The sequence below is a fragment of the Melopsittacus undulatus genome, chromosome 6 (assembly GCF_012275295.1).
Source record: "Melopsittacus undulatus isolate bMelUnd1 chromosome 6, bMelUnd1.mat.Z, whole genome shotgun sequence".
Classification (NCBI taxonomy): Eukaryota; Metazoa; Chordata; class Aves; order Psittaciformes; family Psittaculidae; genus Melopsittacus; species Melopsittacus undulatus.
Window position 1 is genome coordinate 58010227 of NC_047532.1, and position 19531 is coordinate 58029757.

General features: G+C 48.2%; 1 protein-coding gene across 1 annotated transcript in view; it reads left to right on the top strand.

The window, feature by feature from the left end:
- Nucleotides 1-3506, top strand: part of EPHB1 (EPH receptor B1) — a 77394-nt gene extending 73888 nt beyond the window's left edge. The window contains exon 17 of the mRNA XM_034064287.1: nucleotides 3175-3506. The gene's annotated coding sequence lies outside the window, so the exon portion shown is untranslated. The remainder of the gene's footprint in view (nucleotides 1-3174) is intronic.
- The last annotated feature ends 16025 nt before the right edge of the window (nucleotides 3507-19531 follow it).

Here is a 19531-nt window from a genome sequence, read left to right on the forward strand (position 1 = left end):
TACACGGTGCAGCATTCTGAGCATCCCTCCAGCCCAGGATTAGCTGCCTGCTCCCTCCCCATCTGTGTCTGAGCATCTCTATTGCTTCTGCTCTCCTTCCTCTGACCATTGGCCTTTAAAATGCCGTGAAGCCCCTGGCTGTCTATTCCCTGCTGCATGCCTCCGTTGTGCCTGTTTTAGGGGGATTGGTGGGTCCCAGCAGACCCTAACACACAGACAGCAAGTGCAGGAGAAACCAGCTGTATTGTGAGATGATGGACAGAATGCCCGTGCCAGTGGCAGAGGTGGGATGGCATTGAGATCTCCCAGACCATCTCTGGAGGGAAGTGCTGGAGGAGGTTAATCTGGACAAACCAGCTGCATGAATTTTAAGTGGATTAGCTGAACTCTGCTCCTTCCCAAAACAGACGCGCCCTTTCAGGGCGGATGTGCAAGTGGATTAGGCAAAAATCTACTTAAGGCTGTGTTAATTCTGGGTAAGTGTAGGGAGATTAATGCCTATCCACTTAAAAAGTTAATTGGAGTGAACTTTTCTCTGTGTCCCCAAATAAACAAGCCTTCCCCATCCACCAGCCTGTGCTGTGGCTTTCCCTTCTCTGCTCTCCTATCCCCACACCTTGCCCAGGAGCTGACGTCATGGTGGGGGTGAAACTGCTCCTCTCTCAGTGATTATCCTCAGGGGTCTTACTAAGCAATTGAACCCTTGCAATAAGGGGGGGGAGAGACAGCAGGGAAATTATGGTCATCATCAGTGCAATTATCAATGCTAATTAGCACTGAGCGGGACTGATGGCAGAGGTACAGACCATGCCAAGTGTTGCCTAAAAAGCAAGGTGAGCCTGGTGTCGGAAATGTGGGCTGGAGCCTCGGGGATGCTCTCACGGGCAGGTAGCTGTGAAATGTGCACAGGCCAGTTGGTTCATTGTTCCTCCATCATGCTATAGGGTGACCTCTTGATTCCCCACCATGGTAATGTGGGGAGGTGTCCACAGCCAGATGCTGCTGGCTCTGGTCTGTTGGCTGGGGTTAGTGCTGGGGTGGCAGTGCCATACCTCAACCCCAGAGGTGCCCAAATGGGGACAGAGTCCCAGGAGGCTCCTGCCCAAAGGGCAGGAGCTGGGCCAGAGCCTGAGAAGGGCTCTCAGAAGTGGTTTGTGATACAGTGATGGCTTTGGGGGCAGCTCCACACATGCCTCCATCCCTTACCTGCTCCAAAGCTGCTCCCCTTTTCCACAGCAGCACTCAGGAATAGCAGCTGCGTTCACAATACCATCAATCCTTTGATCATTTGGGATATTTGCAATTCTGCCTGGGCTGTCCTATTCCCGTGAGCACGGAAAGGGAGAGCACCCGAGGGCTGGCATGCTACCTGCATCCCAACCACGATGCTGGCTCTCCTACAGCTACACTGATGCTGATAACACCTTCCCTTATGGAATGCCTTCCCATCTCACAAACGTGGCCTTTTTATTGCTGTTTGTGTCATGCCAACAGTTACAGGCTGAGATCAAAGCCCTCTGTGCTGTGCTGCTTGCAGGGACTCCCACACTGGAGCATGGGAAGAAGGATGTGCAATGGGGTGATTCAGTGGTTGTGTACCTGGGGGTGTGATCAAATGTGCTGCCCCCTCCCCATCATCTCCTGGCTGCTCATGACCTTTGGGTCCTTTGGGATCGTTGCAAATCATCCATAGCTGTTCCTGGATGGAGGGAGGGGCTGCAGCTTCACCCCCCTGGGAGAGGCACAGGCTCTTCAGGGGAATATAAACCCCAAACCCTTCCCCAGCTCCACTGCTGCTGGGCAGGTTGGGTGGCTGTGGCTAAATGTGCTGGGAAAGGCCACAGGGAGAAGGCGGTGCTGGAGCCATTGCTTGGCTTCAGCTTTAATGTGGCCAAATCCATGGCAGATACCAATCACTGCCACCCCACTGACTTGGGTGCAGCTGCCTTGATTTGCAGCCCTGGGTCCCTGTGGACCCATCTGGCTCAGCAGTGAGTTTGGCAGCATCTGCTGCACCCTGTGTCTGCTGCCTTCTGTAAAACATCAGTTGCATTTCTGTTGTCACTGGTTTTCCAGCCGTTTAGCTGTTCTGCTCCTGTTAATGCTAATGGGAGCCATGAGACTGAATCTCCAAGCACTGCAAATGGACCCTGGTGCACAAGGAATATGAAATGATGTATTTTCCCCCAGCCAAAGCTCTTTTTTTTCCCTAAGATCATCTCAATTTCTCTCATGCTTTCTCCCATGCCCTTTTTTCTGCCAAACACCAAATTACTAAATAAAAGTTTCATTGCTACTCAGGTTTGCTAAAAAAAAATTATTTTCATTCAGGAGAATGATGAATTTTAAGAGCACTGAAATGTCAGACACAGCTGGAGTTGTTTTTTGAAAGCATTGGTATGTTCAGAGAGGCACAGAGGCACCCGGCAATAATTAGCCATTGAGCCCCAGTTGTCAGTGGCCCAGCAAAGGGACACAGCGGTCAACTGCTTTGTTATTTAATGTGGTGCCTTTATGTTTCCAAGCTGCAGCTGTATATTAAAAGCATCTTTGCCTTTCCAAAGCAGCTAAATAATGTGATTTTGCTGCTGCACAGCACTTGTTGGTTGTAGGGTGAGAAGGAGGTACTCTTGGTGCTGCTCTTCTAGTTTGGAGACCTTCTGGCTTCCCCCTGGCAGCAGAGAAAATGAGTGGGTTTTGTTACATTGGAAAGTGATTTCATGGTGCCTGATGGTTCGCTTCTGCTTTAGACCTGAGGGTACTCATACTGCAGTGCGAGGGGGGAGAAAGAAAAGCATCATCACTGCTGGGGTACACAGTAACCCTCCCGCCCCCAAAATCAAGGCTCAGTCTCTGCTCGCTGAAGCATCTCATCTTCACAAAGAAATGTGTCTCTTCCATTCCTTTTTGTTTCCCTGAGGAAAAAAATGAGAGCTTTCAGTGAAATCATCACTTTTCTGACAGCATATTAATTAAACACTGCTTTTTGTGGGGTTTTTTCCCTTTCTTTCTTTGAGAGGCTGGATCTGCTGTAAGTCTTTGGGTTCTGCTGGGTGCAGCTGCCATCGGCTGCAGGACAAAAGCATTCCAGCACATGGTTTTGGGGAGGTGCTGCTGCATCTCCCAGCATGGGACATGCTTGTTCTCATCCTCTTCTCATTTCCCTCCTTGCAGGGGCATCGAGTCCAGCACCGAAGCGGCACTGGAGAGGGGACTGACACTGGTCCCTGGGGACCGCTGCCCTCTGCCACCCATGAGATGATGATGGTGATGCCCCCTGAGCCGCAGCGTGCCCTGTGCCAGCCAGCCCTACCCTGTCCTGTACATAACCAGTGAGATGTCTGTAAAAGATTTCAACCCTTGTAATTTTTTTTGCCCTCCCTCCCCTGCCTCCTTCCCCAATTTGTTGATTGTGTTGAAATTGTCGGAGTTTGTAACAGTAACTTTCAGAGAATATTGTACTAAAGAGAAAATTGCACTCAATAAAAATGATGAAATAAGCCTGATCCCTCTCCTTCCCTTTCCCAAGGGCAGCCTTTCTGCTGCCAGGTTCTCTCCAGCTCGGAGCTGGGTGAATATTTGCCATGAATATTCATTTGGGGAACTGGCACCGCTCCATCTCTCCTTGACTTACCTCAGATTTTGATGTCTATCAGATTTGGCTCTCCAGTTTGTAAATGAAGTGACTCGATTCTCAGCGATCCCTATTGGAGGTTGCTTGCTGCAAGAAGCCTGGAGAAGGAATTCTCTTGGCATGGGTTTCTCTGCAGAGTGCATTTCAAAGTCCTGATGTGGAATTGCTCGGGGAAGCCACGCTGGAAGTGCTGACTGGGATGAAAGCGCCGTCTGTGCTGGGGGAGCTCAGTGGCTCCTCGCCTCCCCAGCGTTGGTGGAGCCCGTCGATTAAAAGGCCAATGCTCAGCTTGAACGTGCTTGCCTTAAGGATTACTGTAAATGATTGCAGGGAAATGGATTCTTCCTTTTGCATTGGCTATGCTCAGGCTTTTTATCCAGCTGGGACCATGCAGCCTATCCAGGTGTTGCTGCCTGAGATTAGCTGACCCTGCTGGCGTTGGGTGACCAGAGGAAATGTCTTCCAGCCAGCAATGAAGGCTGGAATGGGAAGGTTTAGGTTTTCATATATATATATATATATTTATATATGTATATATATATCTCTTTAGATAGCTTTAGATATATATCTAAATAGCTTTAGATAGCTTTAGAAATATATCACCACCACCCAGGTATTTGGGGTTCAGAAAGAGGAGCTGCTATAGGGAGAGCTTTCGAGTTATGTGATTCCCATGCCTTGTGGTTTTGATGTGATCTTATGAGGACGGAGGTGTCTGCTGTGGGTAGCGCTGGCACATCCCTGAGGTCCCTGCTGCCCTGTAATTCTCAGAGCGGAGGTATTGCTGATATGGGGCTTTCTCACGGCTGCTATCCAGAGATCTTTCCAAGTTCTTGCTGTGTCTCCAGGATCACTGAGAACTGGCTTCTTTGCTGTAGGATTTTCTTGAGCAAGAGAGTTTCATGTGCTCATGGTGACAGCTCCATGTCCCTGCAGGCAGGACTCTGCTACCCTGGGCCCACAGTCAGTTTTGCCTCATGCTTCGTGCACAGGGGGAGAATGGCAAGCTTGGAGTAAATGGGTTTTTTGAGGTGTTTTGGTGCAGGGTTTTTAGCCAAACCCATCCTGACAAATGAAACCAGAACTCCTCTGCATCAAATCCGGCTTCCTGGCAGGTCTTTGGACATGCAAGATGCAAATGGGCAGCAGCTGACAGAGGGCAGAGCTGAAGCTGTTTGTGTGCCCTTAGTTGAATAGATACTTGATTTAATGAGCTACCAGTGTTCATGTTTCTCAAATCCTCTGGGATTTGGGGCACAGAGAGGGTATATCCCTTACACAGGTTGCCCCAAGGTTTTCCATTTAAGTAACCAAAAGACATTTACAGCCAGTGCTTAACGTTACCAAAGTAGCTTGTCTGGGAATAGCCTTTTAATAGGGTCTGGAGGAGCCCTGCTGGCAGTTTGATGGCTTAATGGGGCTCTGAAGGATGGCTGGAAGCTGTGTGGGGTCTCTAGCAGAGGCCAGAGCATGGGGACAATCCTTGATGCAGCCTCACCATGCTGATACAGGCTTATACAGCTGCAGGCTCTGTCCCTTGTAGGTTTTTTCCCCACAGGATGCAGTCACTTGCATCCCAGCTGGAACTAGACATCATTTGCCAAGGCCACACAGTGTCCAGAAAACTTTGCCTGAGCTTTGAATACAGATACTGGCATCTGTCACAGCCAGAGCAGGGGCTGACTCTCAAAATGAAAAATCCTTCCTTCATGGCTCAGGTTGGAGGAATGGAAGCAGTGTGTTGGCCCCAATTACTCTGCACCAGCCCTCAGAAATTTCAATACACCCGATACTCCAGCACACCAGCTCAATGCCAGCCTAATCATCAATAGAGTAGTTCCTGGTTTACCCCACCACATCCAGAAAGTGGCTGCTCTCAACACAGGATGGGGACGGAGAGTGCTGGCTCCCTGTGGGGTGCAATAAGGGGCTGCTCACCCTTGGGGTCTGGCGGGAGACAACTGCTCTTACTCCAATACTATGGAGCAAATGAGGCATCGGGCACAGCTCTGGCCTGAGGACTGCCCTGGCCATGGGGAAGAGAGGTGGCTGGGAAGCTACCAGCTGCACAAAGAGATGTGGCAGAGCAGGAGAAGGTCTGAGGCACACATCCCCTGTCCTCTCCTACTTCCCTCCTTCCCTCCCATGCTTGGCAATGAAAGACAAATAAAAGACAAGCCCGAGAGGACTATAGGCTAAATTGTAATTGGAGCAATATGGTCCGATTATAAAGTTATGTGCCAACCCGCATTAAATGGCAGCATCTGCTGGAATTATTGGAGATGCCTTATCGCCTATTAAAAGTGCTGTTTTTTTTTTCCTGGAGGACAAGCCTGGCAGGCTGCAATAGTGCTGGAGAGCCTGTGCTGAAGCCAGGAGGGCTTGGATGGAGCAGGGCTGGGTGAAAATCTCCTCCAGGCCCTGTGGGAGAGGTTTTGGGGGATGCTCTCCAGAAAGCCACCTCCTGTCACTAGCCAAGTTGCTTGTTTCCGTTTATCAGGTCACACTGCATACACCTCCTAGGCAAGATGCACATGCATGCACTAACGTGTGTGTGTGTGCACAGCTTGCATCCTTCCTGCTCCCCAGGATGCTTGGAACAGGGCAGGATTTACTACATTCAATTGCTTTTAGCTGGTTTCTAGTTACCTTGGTTAAACCTGCATGGCTAACCCCTCACTGTCCCCAAAGCCACCACCAGCACCAGGTATGAAACCCTCCAGCCTGGCTGGGCAACAGCTTGCTGCTATTGATTCTGCTCATGCTCTGGAATGCTCATCTACCTGGACTTGTGCAAAGCATTTGACATGGTCCTGCATGACACCCTTGTCTCTAAATTGCAAAGGCATGGATCTGACAGATGGATCACTCACTGCATAAGGAACTGGCTTGATAGTTGCACTCAGAGAGTTGTGCTCAATAGCTCAATGTCCAAGTGGGAACCAGTGATGAGTGGTGTTCCTCAGGGGTCAGTATTGACACACTGGCACTGTTGAACATCTTTGTTGGCAACATGGACAGAGGGATTGATGCTCCCTGTGTGGCACAGGCTGATGTCCACTCTCATTGAAGGAACACAGAAAGTCCAAACCCTGAAACACCCATGCTGCCTGCCTGAAGAGCCCCTCACATCCTGGTGCTATGAAGTGGTCATTCCCACCCCCACTAAGAGGATGTTTTGCCCTCCCTGGACTGCTGCTGCTCTTGGCACATGGTACCAGAGCTACTTCCAAGCCTTTTATCTGCCGGTGCCACGCGCAGTCCGTGCATTATTTACTGTGTGCCTTCCCAGCTCAGCACTGCATGCCGAATTATTCATTTTCCTCATGGGCTTTTTCCACGGCTCTAATCAGGGTTTCTTAGTTCTTTATAAATACTAATGAATTTATTTCCCAATGCCCTTGTGAGGGAGATGGGATACTACATCTTCTTTACACACAGCAAGTTCTAGCATGGATCTGGGGACTTCAAAGCCATGTAGACACCCCAGGAGGCTGTAAGCACTGGTTTGGCACTGGCATGTTGGCTCCTTGGCTCCAGGTATCCCAGCAGGAGGGCAGATGATGCCCACCCTGGTGCTGGCCCCCATATGGGTGATCCCTGCTCAGCCTTTATCCCAGTAGTACCTTCTTCTTGGAGGACCCATCTTCCTGTATTTAACTCTGCTCCTGTGAGACCTCACTTGGAGTATTGTGTTCAGTTCTGGTGTCCTCAACATAAAATGGACATGGTACTGTTAGAACAAGTCCAGAGGAGGGCCATGAGGATGATCAGGGGACTGGAGCACCTCCAATATGAAGACAGGCTGAGAAAGCTGGGGCTGTTCAGCCTGGAGAAGGCTGCGTGGAGACCTCATAGCAGCCTTCCAGTATCTGAAGGGGGCCTACTAGACTGGATATAAGGAAGAAATTCTTTACTGTTAGGGTGGTGAGGCACTGGAATGTGTTGCCCAGGGAGGTTGTGAATGCTCCATCCCTGGCAGTGTTCAAGGCCAGGTTGGATGAAGCCTTGGGTGATATGGTTTAGTGTGAGGTGTCCCTGCCCATGGCAGGGGGGTGGAACTAGATGATCTTGAGGTCCTTTCCAACCCTAACTACTGTAGGATTCTATGACCATTTGTTTGACCACATGGCTTTGCAAACATATGGATGCAATGTCACATGTGGTGACTCCCCTCATGGGACTGCTGCATTGTGTGTACTCAGGGAAGCCTGTCAGCTTTAATGCTGCAGAAGAGGTTGCAGCTTTCCATGCCCACCAGGTCTATGTCTCCACAAATAAGCTTTCCTCCCCTCTTTTCTGCTTTCTGAATTGCACCAAGGGCCACAGACCTTAGTTGCTGCTCCCTTGAACCTTTTTCCTGGGCACTGTGCCCTCCATCATTCCTGGCGCTCTGGGCTCCTTGCTCTCCCCAGTTCTTCCTCACTCTTTAGGTGGCCTCACACTGCAGAGAATCAGCATCTTTTTGCCATGCTCACTTGTTATTTGCTGCTTTGCATGTGTCCCTCTGCCCGGATGTCTGCTGGACCCCTTTCTTTCAGTTTTTCCCTTCTCCCAACTGACTTCACCAGGGAATATGGAGAGAAGCAGCATATACCGGGGCAGCAGGTGTCAGGTCAGGACTGGTTTTAGCTTGGGGAGGATTCATTAACTGGAGTGTGATATGTGCAATAGCTGGGAACCAGCTGGGAGTGCTGAACCTTTCTCACAAGGTGCTGAGCTGTGCTAATAAGCCTAATTGACAAACAAGGTGTCTCAGAGACTAAACCAATTAGCTCAGCTGAAGTGCATTGTGGGATTGTCAGCCTGTGAGTTGCTGGGTAGTGCTGGGAGGGAGCTGTGGCCTCCATGGGGTCAAGCTGGACCAAGGTATTAGCAGCCAAGACCTTCTCTGCCAGAAGAGGCGGTTGCTCCTGCATTCACTGAACCAGAGGAAGCCTCCTGAGCAACAGCAAACACCCATTTCCAGCCTGTTCTCATCAGAAGCATGAATGCACCTCTGTGCTACATCCATGTGGGTGCTACCACCATGTATGGAGATGGATTCAGCTCCTCTGCAAGAGCCTCCTGCTCATAGTGAGTAATTTACCCTTCTTCCTCATGTGCCTGGGGCACAAATCAGCTCAGGGAGGTGGCAGCTGGGTCCCACACTGGTATTACTGAGCCTCTTAGTAAGGTCTATGAGGCTAAGACAACGGGTAATGGTTTTAAACTATAAGGTAGATTCAGACTAGATATAGGGAAGGAATTTTTCACTGTGAGGGTGGTGAAACACTGGAACAGGTTGCCCAAAGAGGCTGTAGGTTCTCCATCTCCAGCAGTGTTCAAAGCCAGGTTGGAGTTCTAAGCAACATGGTCTAGATAAAGAAGTCTCAGCTTATTGTAAGGTGGAGGTGCAATACTTAATCATTAAGGGTCCCTTCCAACCCAAACCATTCTATGATTCTACTTTAGTGTGCCAACCAAAACCAGATGCATCCAGTAGTGCATGAAGGAGATCCAGCCGTGTGTGTGCCCGCTAATACGATGGATGGAGAACAAACCTTGTACTGTTCAGGGAAAGATTCTGATCCTCCCCTCTATCATCGCATCTCCCCATAGAATATAAACAAATATCATAGAAACCCAGCCTGGTTTGGGTTGGAAGGAGCCTTGAAGCTCATCCAGTTCTAACCTCTGCTATGGGCAGGGACACCTTCCACTAGAGCAGGGTGTCCCAAGCCACATCCAACCTGGCCTTGAACACTGCCAGGGATGGGGCAGCCACAGCTTCTCTGGGCACCCTGTGCCAGCGCCTCAGCACCCTCACAGGAAAGAACTTCTGCCTAATGTCTAATGTAAATCTCCCCTCTGTCAGGTTAAAGCCATCCCCCCTTGTCCTGTCCCTACAGGCCCTTGTCCAAAGCCCCTCTCCAGGTTTCCTGTAGCCCCTTTTATGCACTGGCAGCTGCTCTAAGCTCTCCCCTTAAGGAGCCTTCTCTTCTCCAGGCTGAACCAGCCCAGCTCTCTCAGCCTGTCTCCAGGGCAGAGCTGCTCCAATCCTCACAGCATCCTTTTTCCTGAAGCTGTACTTGCTGGATCCTGGGCTCTTGGTGAACTTGGTGCCAGCCTTGTGCTGTCTCGGTGTCATGCTGTGCTCAGCTGTGCTGATGCTCTGTATCTCCAGCTCTGCCTTCCCTCCCTCAGCAAAGCTGCTCTCATTAGAGCAGAGACACCCGCATGGATAGCCATGACAAGCAGCAATTATTGCACTGACAAAATAAAAGTTTTGAGTTGTTTTGCAAATATTTTTAAAGCCCTGATACAGCAGCAGAAGTGGGCGTAATTGCACATAAAAATGTATCTCTTTTAGAGTCTTTTAATTATCTACTCAGGTGAACCATAATTTAAGGGGGAAATCTTTAAATCTGTTCATTACTAATAATAAAAAATGAGGCGGGAGAGTGTTATTTTAAGGTAATTAAGAGAAGATACAGGTGGATGGATGAGCTAGAGAGCAGGGATTTGTGCTGTGCTCCAAAGACTTTGGGCTCTGCTCCCTTCCTGGTCACCACCAGTTGTCTATATTCTCCTTGCTGGGCAGCATGGTAACATGTGCCAATACTAACTAGTCTTGTCATCAGCCTTCCCCAGCCCAGCTTTGCCAGGTCCTGCCCTGTAAACCCTGGGCCCATTGGAAACCACCCCTGAGACTTGTCTGCTCCTGTAGACCACTCTGCAGCCACGCATCAGCAGAACCTCTGGAAACCAATACGCAATGGAAAATTTTACTGGGGATTGGGGATGGGAAGGACAAGCCAGCTCTCAAGACTGTCTGCCAGGGGTGGAAATCCCATAGGAACACTTGGGATCAGATTGGCTGGGAAGAGAGTTAGCTGTAATGATGCTAAGCCTATCTGGTAGTATTTGTTACTCTATTTTTTATCTTTCCATTATGTGTTTATTTTGCTCACTAGCTTCATCCTGTTTCTCAAACCATATTCCCTTGAGGACCAGGCTGGTCACCTCCCAGGACTTGGGACTCCTTGCTGGTTACCCACACCAGTGGTGGCAGCTATGTTATTCCAAGCTGAGTCTTGCATTAAATGTAGTTCCAGGGCTGTAGTTGTTGCAGAGCATTGGCTTACCTGAGACCCTAACTAATAATCGTTTCCTTCCTCCTCTGCCACTTCAATTTCTGAACTGCTGTCAGGTGAGGCACCTTTTAAAGTAAGTTATTTCCATCCAGTCTGCTGTAATCCATAGCTTTCCAATAGAGGAACGAGTGTTGAACTTTATTTTTCTTACAATGGCTCCTCAGAGCCCCAGGTAAGATAAAAACCTGGCTCTTTAGGGCTATGTGGTATGTGTCCTGCAGAGCCTGCAAGCAGAATAGATGATCCATATTCTGTGGATGAAAGCTGAGGAACAAGTGGATAAGCTAACTTTTCCAGGAGCCTGGAGGCAGTCTGTCCCACGAGTGCTGCAGGTGCTCATATAAGACACACACCACCATGCATTCACATATCCCAGGGACTCAGATAGCAAACAGGGAAAGCCAGGCTGGTTTTAGCAGTGCACATGCTTTTCCCAGCAGGACAGAAGGCCTTGCTGCCTATCTCTGTCACTTCTGTTATCGTGAATGTCAAGCACTTTACAAACAGAGGTATTAAATGTCAGATCCTGTGCCTTACAAGCCCTGCTTGTAATGTGAATGCTCAAACAAGGTCCGTGGACACCTTGTTCCCATTTTCTTGCTCTGATAAATGGTGTCCCTTGTAGCACTAGATTTTGAGGTGGGACCACAAAGCAGTGCTCTTTATGCTGCTCTGGACCTTCATCTCAATGTCCTCATCCTCCTTCCTGATGTTTGAAAATACTTAAGAGTCAGATCTCCACCTGGCCCTCTGCTTTAGAAATAGTAACATGCATTTGGGGTGAGGTGCTCAGCCCCCAGTGACTCTGGTATCTCCTTGTGCTGGTCCCTTTAATAATCAGACCTGTTATCAATGAGTGAGCCAATCTAGTTTTAAAATGCAAATTTATAAATTTATAAAATTGAGCAAGCGATAGCAGATAAAAACCAGCGCTGGGTGCACTGCAGAGTCTCTGCTCCGCCCAAGACGTGCACACCGGGTCTTTGGGGGGCTGTCCTTTATCCTCTCGGTTCAAGGCTTCAGCCAATCCCGCTGCCTCTTTTCGCCTGGATGTTGATGTGGCGCTTTTCCATTGCTTCCCTCTGTTGCTGGGGGTCTCATCGTCGAGGGGTTTCGAGAAGCTCCCAGAAGCTTCGAGAACTGTCTGTTACCAGCCTCCCCATCACCGGAACCTCTATTCCTTATATGGTGCATGTAACCATACTACCTAACTCCCCCTCCCTCCATCAGCAGGGGTGCGCTCTGAACACCAGCTCGATCTCACTGGCTCCAACCTCAGCACCGGGCTCGGGGCTTCCTCTGCCCCCAGTCCCGTGCAACAATACAACTGATCTCCCCTTTATAACTCACAAAGTACAATAATTACAAAAAAAGAAATATGGTTTCACACAGTGACAGTTACAGAGAGTGTCTTAAGAGTGTAGCAAGCAATATTTCCCTTTAAACCTTTTGATGAACAAACCCCACACATTACAGACCCAAACCTTCCCTCTCAGGTCTGTCCAACTGAGGGCTACTCTCCTCAGAAGCTTCAGCCTAGGCATAGTTGCTCCATGACTTCCGGCGTGGCTTTGTTCTCCCTCTTCTCTTGGGTAAGTAAGAGGAGTCATGCTTCATCTATTTCTCTCATACTGCAAACTATCTTATGGCTTTTCTCCTTTCCTGGTTTTCTGTCAGTTCTATGTATTTGTAGGATAACAACAGTGCTCAGGGTTGGCCCAGCAGTGATCTCGTTTGTGTCCTTAGGAAGATAACAAGGCTTTCCTGATCCTATATTATTGCTTTCCCCTTAGTGTACTGTGCTAGTCCCTTCCCCACCCCTGGCAGTGAGAATAGCTGCCACGGCTGCCAGCTCTTTGGTTGCTTGTCCTTGATGTAAAAGCTTTCCCCCTAGGAACAAAGAATGTGCCAACTCCGAGTGCATAGGTGACATAAAATGCTAAGCTCTATTCCATTTGGCGTCTTTGAGACAGGGTTTCTCATTTGCACTGTGGCATTGACACAGTAAAATAATACATAAAGCACACATAATAAATTAAAGCAAATACTGCACGCTGGTGCCCAGGAATTTGGAACTTGCTGCATGCTCTGTGCGGGCTAACTAGATGCATTTTAATAATTGCAAATGAACCTGTGGCCAAAAGAGTTTTTACTGAGCACACCTGTAATGAATGCTGATGCTGTCCTTCCCCACAGAATGCTGATAATCACATTTGCTAGTGCGTTAGAGCTGATTTAGGGGTAAACAATAGGTTCTATCCGAATTTGTTTTACAGCCTATTGACTGTAGGAGGTAATATTTCCTATTCTTGAAATATTTGTAAATATTTTTACCAGGCCTTCACACTGCAGTTGTTTATGTGCTTTTTTATGAACATTTTTTGTTATTATCTATTTACTGTGGTCTGACAACAATTGTGTTCACTCTCCATATAACCCAAAGAGCTTGTGGTTGTTCCCTGCCCCCTCTATCCTTTGTTAGAATAATTGTTCTTCCCACAGTGACTGCTGCATGGTTTGCAAGCTTATTTCAGGCTCAACTGTGGGGATTAGTGATAACACTGCCTATTGTATGAAGGTTCATATTATTTAAAATTGGAACTAGAACAAAGGCAATTCAATTCCAGTTCCTTGCTGTATGGTAAAGTAGCATTTAGTGGCACTGTCCAGGAAATGCAAGGTATGAGCTGAGTTTCTGCCTGTCTTGAGGCCAGGCAAAGGAGTTGAATGTGGCTGGATAGACAGATGGGCAGGAGGGGAGAATGACTTGGGTTGCCCCTGCCGTGAGGGTTGCTATTAACACCTCGTTAAGCATTGCCTTTGTCCTGCAGATAACCAGGTAGCTGGTGCAGCAGGAAGGCAATGTGGTGTTGCAGCAGAAATGCTAAGGTTTTAATTTCTCTTTCTAGTTTGCTAAAGTCTTCCAATTTAGTAGGGTCCTGGGGGCATTTCAATAGATCCACACTACCAGCTAACACTGGTGCTAGGGTGCTCCCAGCTTTGGTGGTCACAGTTAGCTTCATGCACATGACTTCGTTGTGCATAGCTGGGATAATAACACTTAATTGAGGCAGGGAGCTAGAGTTGTCATCCCCTTCTCCTTTCTGCATGGTTCAGTAACATGAATCCAGGTCTCCAGCACGTAGCCCATGCTCTGTATATACATGGTTTAAACCAGCCTAATGCTAGGTATGTTTGCAAGAATGCCCTAGACCCAGTTTATGTTCTGTTAGGCTTCCTGAGCCAATGTCTTTGGGCATCCAGCACCTTTCAGGAGACTTCTGGCTTAGCTAGAGCAGAGGAGCTTGTAGAAGGACTGCATGGTAATCCTGTTCCTCCTGGAGAAGGCTAGGACTGCAAGGAGAGCCTAGGCTGGCACAGCAGCAGCACTGGCCTTTCTTGGACCTCTCCTTTGGGATTACGCAACTGTATATCCCTGTCAATTCATGTCTTCACTCTTTAGATCTCATTTTGAATTGAGATTTAAGTGATGAAGGAAAGATATTGCTGTCTCTGCTTCCATGGAGTTTCTACAGCCACTGAGGTTCTTACTATAATACTTCTGTCAGCAATATTCAACCCTCTATCCTATCCCACATGGTGATGCTGACTTCCCCTTTAGGCTGGGAGATGCCTGTTGTGACCTGGTCCATAACCCGCCCATCATTTTCCTCTCCTATCCCAACAGCAAAAGGAGGAGAGAATGTGGTGTATGTGTGTGTGTGCATGGGGGGTGGTGAGAAACCCCAGACACACAAAAGCTGGAGGAACGACCAGCAGCTGTAACCCTGGCAACTGTGTCTCAGGATTTGAATGTAATTATACCTCGAACGTGATAAACACTCCTAAGGACTCCTTATGTGGAGATCATACTAAACAAGTCTTTGAAATTACCTTCATCAAATATTGATAGAGGGAGAGGTTGTTTTTTTTTATTTTTAAAAAATAAATAAAAAGGGAAAAAGAGGGAGAAAAGGTGAATGCTTGCACTTGCCCACAGGCCGTGGCTTAATGAGGATGTGTTGGTTTATAACCATCATGCAAGCCCCACAGAGAGCTCTGGTTTGCAGCAAAATTAAAAGTGAGGGTGGGAGAAATAAGAGAAATAAAACAGCCAGGTGAGGCGGCTGGGATTATCGATTGGCATTTTGTTTTATGTTGGCATGCAGGAAAGTGATCCCAATAAACACCATTTATCTTGCCCAGCCAAGGCAGTGAAGGTTTAATTGCTGATGGGGGTGGAGCTGGTGAAGGAGAAGAAGTGTTTCTGAGGGTTCATCGGTCAGCAGAGCACTGAAGGCAGGGATGTCCTCCCATCTGTGGGTTTGGAGATTGCTGGCAAAGCGTTCTCCGTAGGGAGAACGGGTTTTAGTCTCAGGGTGTTTCCAATGCCTGTGGAGCAGGATCATAGGAGGCATCACTGGAAGTGGTGGCACTGGCTTAGTGCCACAGCTGTGCCATACAGGGATGCTCCAACACTCATTTCTCCTTGCTGGCCCTCATCTCTTTCCTTGGAAGAGGTTCACTGTGGACTTTTCGTGGTTCTTGTAGTGTGTGAAGGGAGGGAGCTGAGCTGCACTGCTCCGTTTTCACCCTCTTCTTAAGCCTAGTAGGTCCGAGAGGCGTAGTTCTTAAAAGCAACAGGATGAGTTCTGTTGGTACTGGCTGTCATGCTCAGCAGATGCCCTGCCAAATGCTTAAAGGATGTTTGATGAGCTGAGCAGCTTCTCATCTCTTGAGTGATCTCCCAGAAATGCATGTGACCAGAAAAAAAGAGCAGGTCAAGAACCACCCTGTGCAGAAAGAGGGAGCAGCTGAAACTTCTTCATAACAGAGGTTCTGGAGATGTGGAGGAGTAGCAGAGGAGAGGTAAACAGCTCTTCACTCTGGTTCTGCAGGCAGTGAGTGTCAGGAGGAGGAAGGCGGGGTGACCTAACTTTGAATTGCTGGTTATGAGGTACTTGTTGCTTTTGTAAGTTTGTATTCAACACAGAGAAGAAGCAAATGGGTGTACATGTGGGTGCCCTTATTGTGGTTTTGGTTGTGATGAGTGCTGATTGCTTGACCATAGCTAACTGCCCTGTGTACTGGTAGAGACCTGGGAGATGAAGGCATGTTCACCACATGTGCTGGAATGATGTGATGGTGGCATGCCTGGCAATGCTTTCATGTGACTGTAGGTTTTATTGCTTAGTAAGTGCTTGCAGAGAAAATCTGAACAACAGAGAAGCAGCAGCTGTCACCTTGATGGGATCTGTCAGTAGAACTGTGGCTGGGGGTGGTGGGGAGTGCAGCCAGAGTGCAAATGGGACACATCAGCACTTTAGTATGAATGATGGAGGTGTGGTGGGGTTACCAACTTGATGGAGAGCCATACATCCCTGGTGGCAACCCCCTTCCCTGAGCATCACTGTTTTTGGCAGGCCTCCACTGAAAACTGCCTCTTGGTCATTTCAGAAAGGGACATGGCAAACATCTGAGCAAGAAGAAGGCCACTTTTCAGCTTCAGCCACACTGATCTGCAAAGTCAATCTGATGCCAAGATATGTGCCAGGATAGATAGAGGCTTTACAGTCTGTGACCAAACAGGAGTGGCGTGCAGTTGAGACTCACATGATGTGCCCATCAATCTGGTGTCCCTAGCTGTGTGCCAAGGCAAACATGCAACCAGTTCTGTTTGCTGGAAACAGTGGGCACAGCTATGACACGCAAACACTAGAGCCTGATCAAACACTGCTGGCTATTTTATGCACTGCTTATAAACAGTTGGAAACCTCTGTAATGCCAGTGCTGAGTGTTAGTTACTGCTGCTGTAGCTGGGAGAGAAAATAAGGGGGAACTGCATCTCTAAAGGATTTTGCCTGGGCTGTTGGTACAGCACAGAGGATGGCTGTATAGCACAAGTCAACTGTGACTCAGGCTTGGAAAGCAGTAGGTCTTGTTAAACTCCTTGGTGCTGGGAGATGATTGCTGAACAGCATGTAGTGTGTCAGAGGGACAGAGCTGCAGGTTGTCTTCTGAGAAGTATTTTGCAAATGATTTGAAGAAGACTGCAATAAACTTATGGCTACTGTCTCCTGCAGAGCTGCTGCCTGAAGTAGTTTCCCATCCAAGAGCAGATTGGGGTGGATCATGTATAGTATGTGGTGGTGATCACTTGCTGTTAGCTGGACGAGCGGAGAGGGGTTTGGACAACATTTTGTAGCTGATGGTGTCTGCATCTTTTGTTCATTGGGGTAAACATAAAAACTTGAAATTTTGGAAAACCTTCCATCTTTCTTTCCCAATGAAATTCTGCTCTCTGCCCCCTTTGGAAGGGATGAAAGTAGTTGGGTTCCTATGTAGCACTCCTGCACCTGGCACTGGCAGAAGATGTCAATGGCTGTGCAGATTCTTTTGAAGGATGAGATGCTGCATCATGAAACTGTGAGAGGTACAAGCAGTAGGGCAGATGTAGATGAACATCGCCCAGGGCATGTGAAAGGGGGAAATATCAGCTGATGTTATAAATGATGCTTTGACATTTTGGAAGAGCTGTGTGTGGTGGCCAGGGTGCAGGGAATCATTTAACAGAAGAGCTGAATTCTTGGGCTGAGCCAGGCAAAGAGTATCCTAGCAGAGGAGCTGCTTCTTCCAAGAAGGCTCCCAGAGCATCAAGCTTAGATGGTTCCTTTAAAGGTTAATTCTCACTGGCAGGCATCTGAAAGGAAACCTGGAGTGTTCGGGGAATTTGACCCACTACAAAAAAATCTTTATGTTTGTGGGTTTTTTTTGTCTTTGTTTTTCAAATGTTAAGATTCGCCTTTATTCATTTCTTAAGGGGGGGAAAAACCCAACAAAACCCTCCAAGCTTGCCTCCCAGTGCAGAAGCACAAAGAAGCAGCCATTCCTGGAGTCAGTAGCAGGGTAGACTGCGCTTCCTCCTGCTCCAAGGTGGCAGAATAAAGAGCTCCTGCAGTCATCTTTTTTCTAAGAGTTGCATTGTTAAAACCTTCCTTGGGGAAATCCAGGGAGCATAATTGCTCTGGTCTGACTCTGCCCGCTGAGCTGCTTGAATTAAGTGGGTGTTTTGGCATCCTGAGCAGAGCCTTGTGGGAAGTGACCTTCGCCTTCCGCCGCTGCACTCTACAACCTGCCGCTAATTAGGATGGAGAGAGCCCTCCTTTGTTTTCAAATACTAGTTTACCTCTGTCTTTACTTTCTGCCGGGAGCTGCCCGGTGTGACTCGGTGCATAATGAACGGGGCACAGCAGATGGTAGTGCTCCAGCGCCGCGAAACACCGCTTTTAACATCGTGGAGCCGAGCAGGAGGGAGAGAGGCTGGGCTTTGAGCAGCTCGCTGAGTCTATTCACAGCAAAAGCCCCTCATTAGCCAGTGTCAGAATTAACATCTGAAACCATGCTTTGTTTAAAGGAAAATGAGAAATATTTCCAGGGCTCCTTTCATTCAGTATTTGTAAACTTGGGAGGCTGGGATAAGGAGGTGCTTCAACAGTGTCAATGCAAGGGGCATCGCTGAAGTTTAGACATGGGCAGGTGGCTGATCCCTTGAAAGAGATGGGCTTTGCCTGCTCTTGGGACCATTTACTCAGGTCATCTCTCCTCTGTAATGGTCTGAGAGCTCTGGGCACTGGGTTAGAGACTGATGAAGAATTCCTGCCTTTTGGAAAACCTCTTCTTTCCAACCTAAAAATGGTGGGACAAAAGTGAAGTTTTAAAAAGTAAAACTCTGCATCTCTCCTGCAGGCAAAACTGGAATATGGGGCACTTAGAGGATTTAAACCAGATTTGCTCTCAAAGAAGATTAGTTAAACTGTTTTAAATTTCTATGGGAAGGTGCCCTATTCAAATGTAATCTGGTTTATCATAATTTGCTTTGGAAATGAGTCTGGTAAACCCAATTAATGTAACTTCAATCCTGAATGAGAGCACCCTGTAGGGATTTGCTGATTTGGAAGTAATACACTTTAAATCCACACCTTCAACTAATACGTCCAAACTTTACCTAATGCTTCTTGTGAGATAATGGTTAGCCACATCTGGTGATAAAAGGAATTCAATTGGTTTATTTGGGTGTATCAAAGACTCCTGCCCATACTCTATAAATACTTAAGACCCCAGTTCTTCTGAGACATTTTGGATGAAGGGAATCCATACCAAAAAACATCAGGCAATGGGTTAGCTGAGCAGCAGGTTGGAGATGTGGGCTCCAGACAGGTAAGCTCCCAGGAGGGCATCTTCAGGCTGCAGCTACTGCAAACCACATCACAGCCTGCTAGCACTTGTAGTTCATCCCTTTTGAGACCAAGCAGGAGCTTGGGTTTTTGGAATGCAAGTTTGGAGGCAATGCATGGTGGTCTGAAAAAGTAATTCCTGACCCCTTGATAGACAAAGGCCACTCTCTGGCTGCTGGCTGATGATCAAGGGGGTTGCTCTGATGTGGCCAGCACAAGAGCATGGAGGAGCGGTCAACCTCTCAGCTTTGGCATGTGGTGGCTGTTGGAAGTAAGGCCATGGCAACCCCTGCCCTTACCAAAAGTAGGAGGGAGAATACATCGGGTTGTAGGAAGGGTGCTGTGGGTCTGTTGTCATGTCCAGATGCTCCAGATATGCACCTGAGCAAACAGAGGGCACTTCTGTGCATAATGGTGCTGCTCATACAGTTGTGTGCACACTCATCCGCTCTTGCTCAGCTGTAGGATTGCCTCAAAGTAAGAACATTGCATCCTCTGAGGTCACACAGTGCCAGGCAGCAGAAACA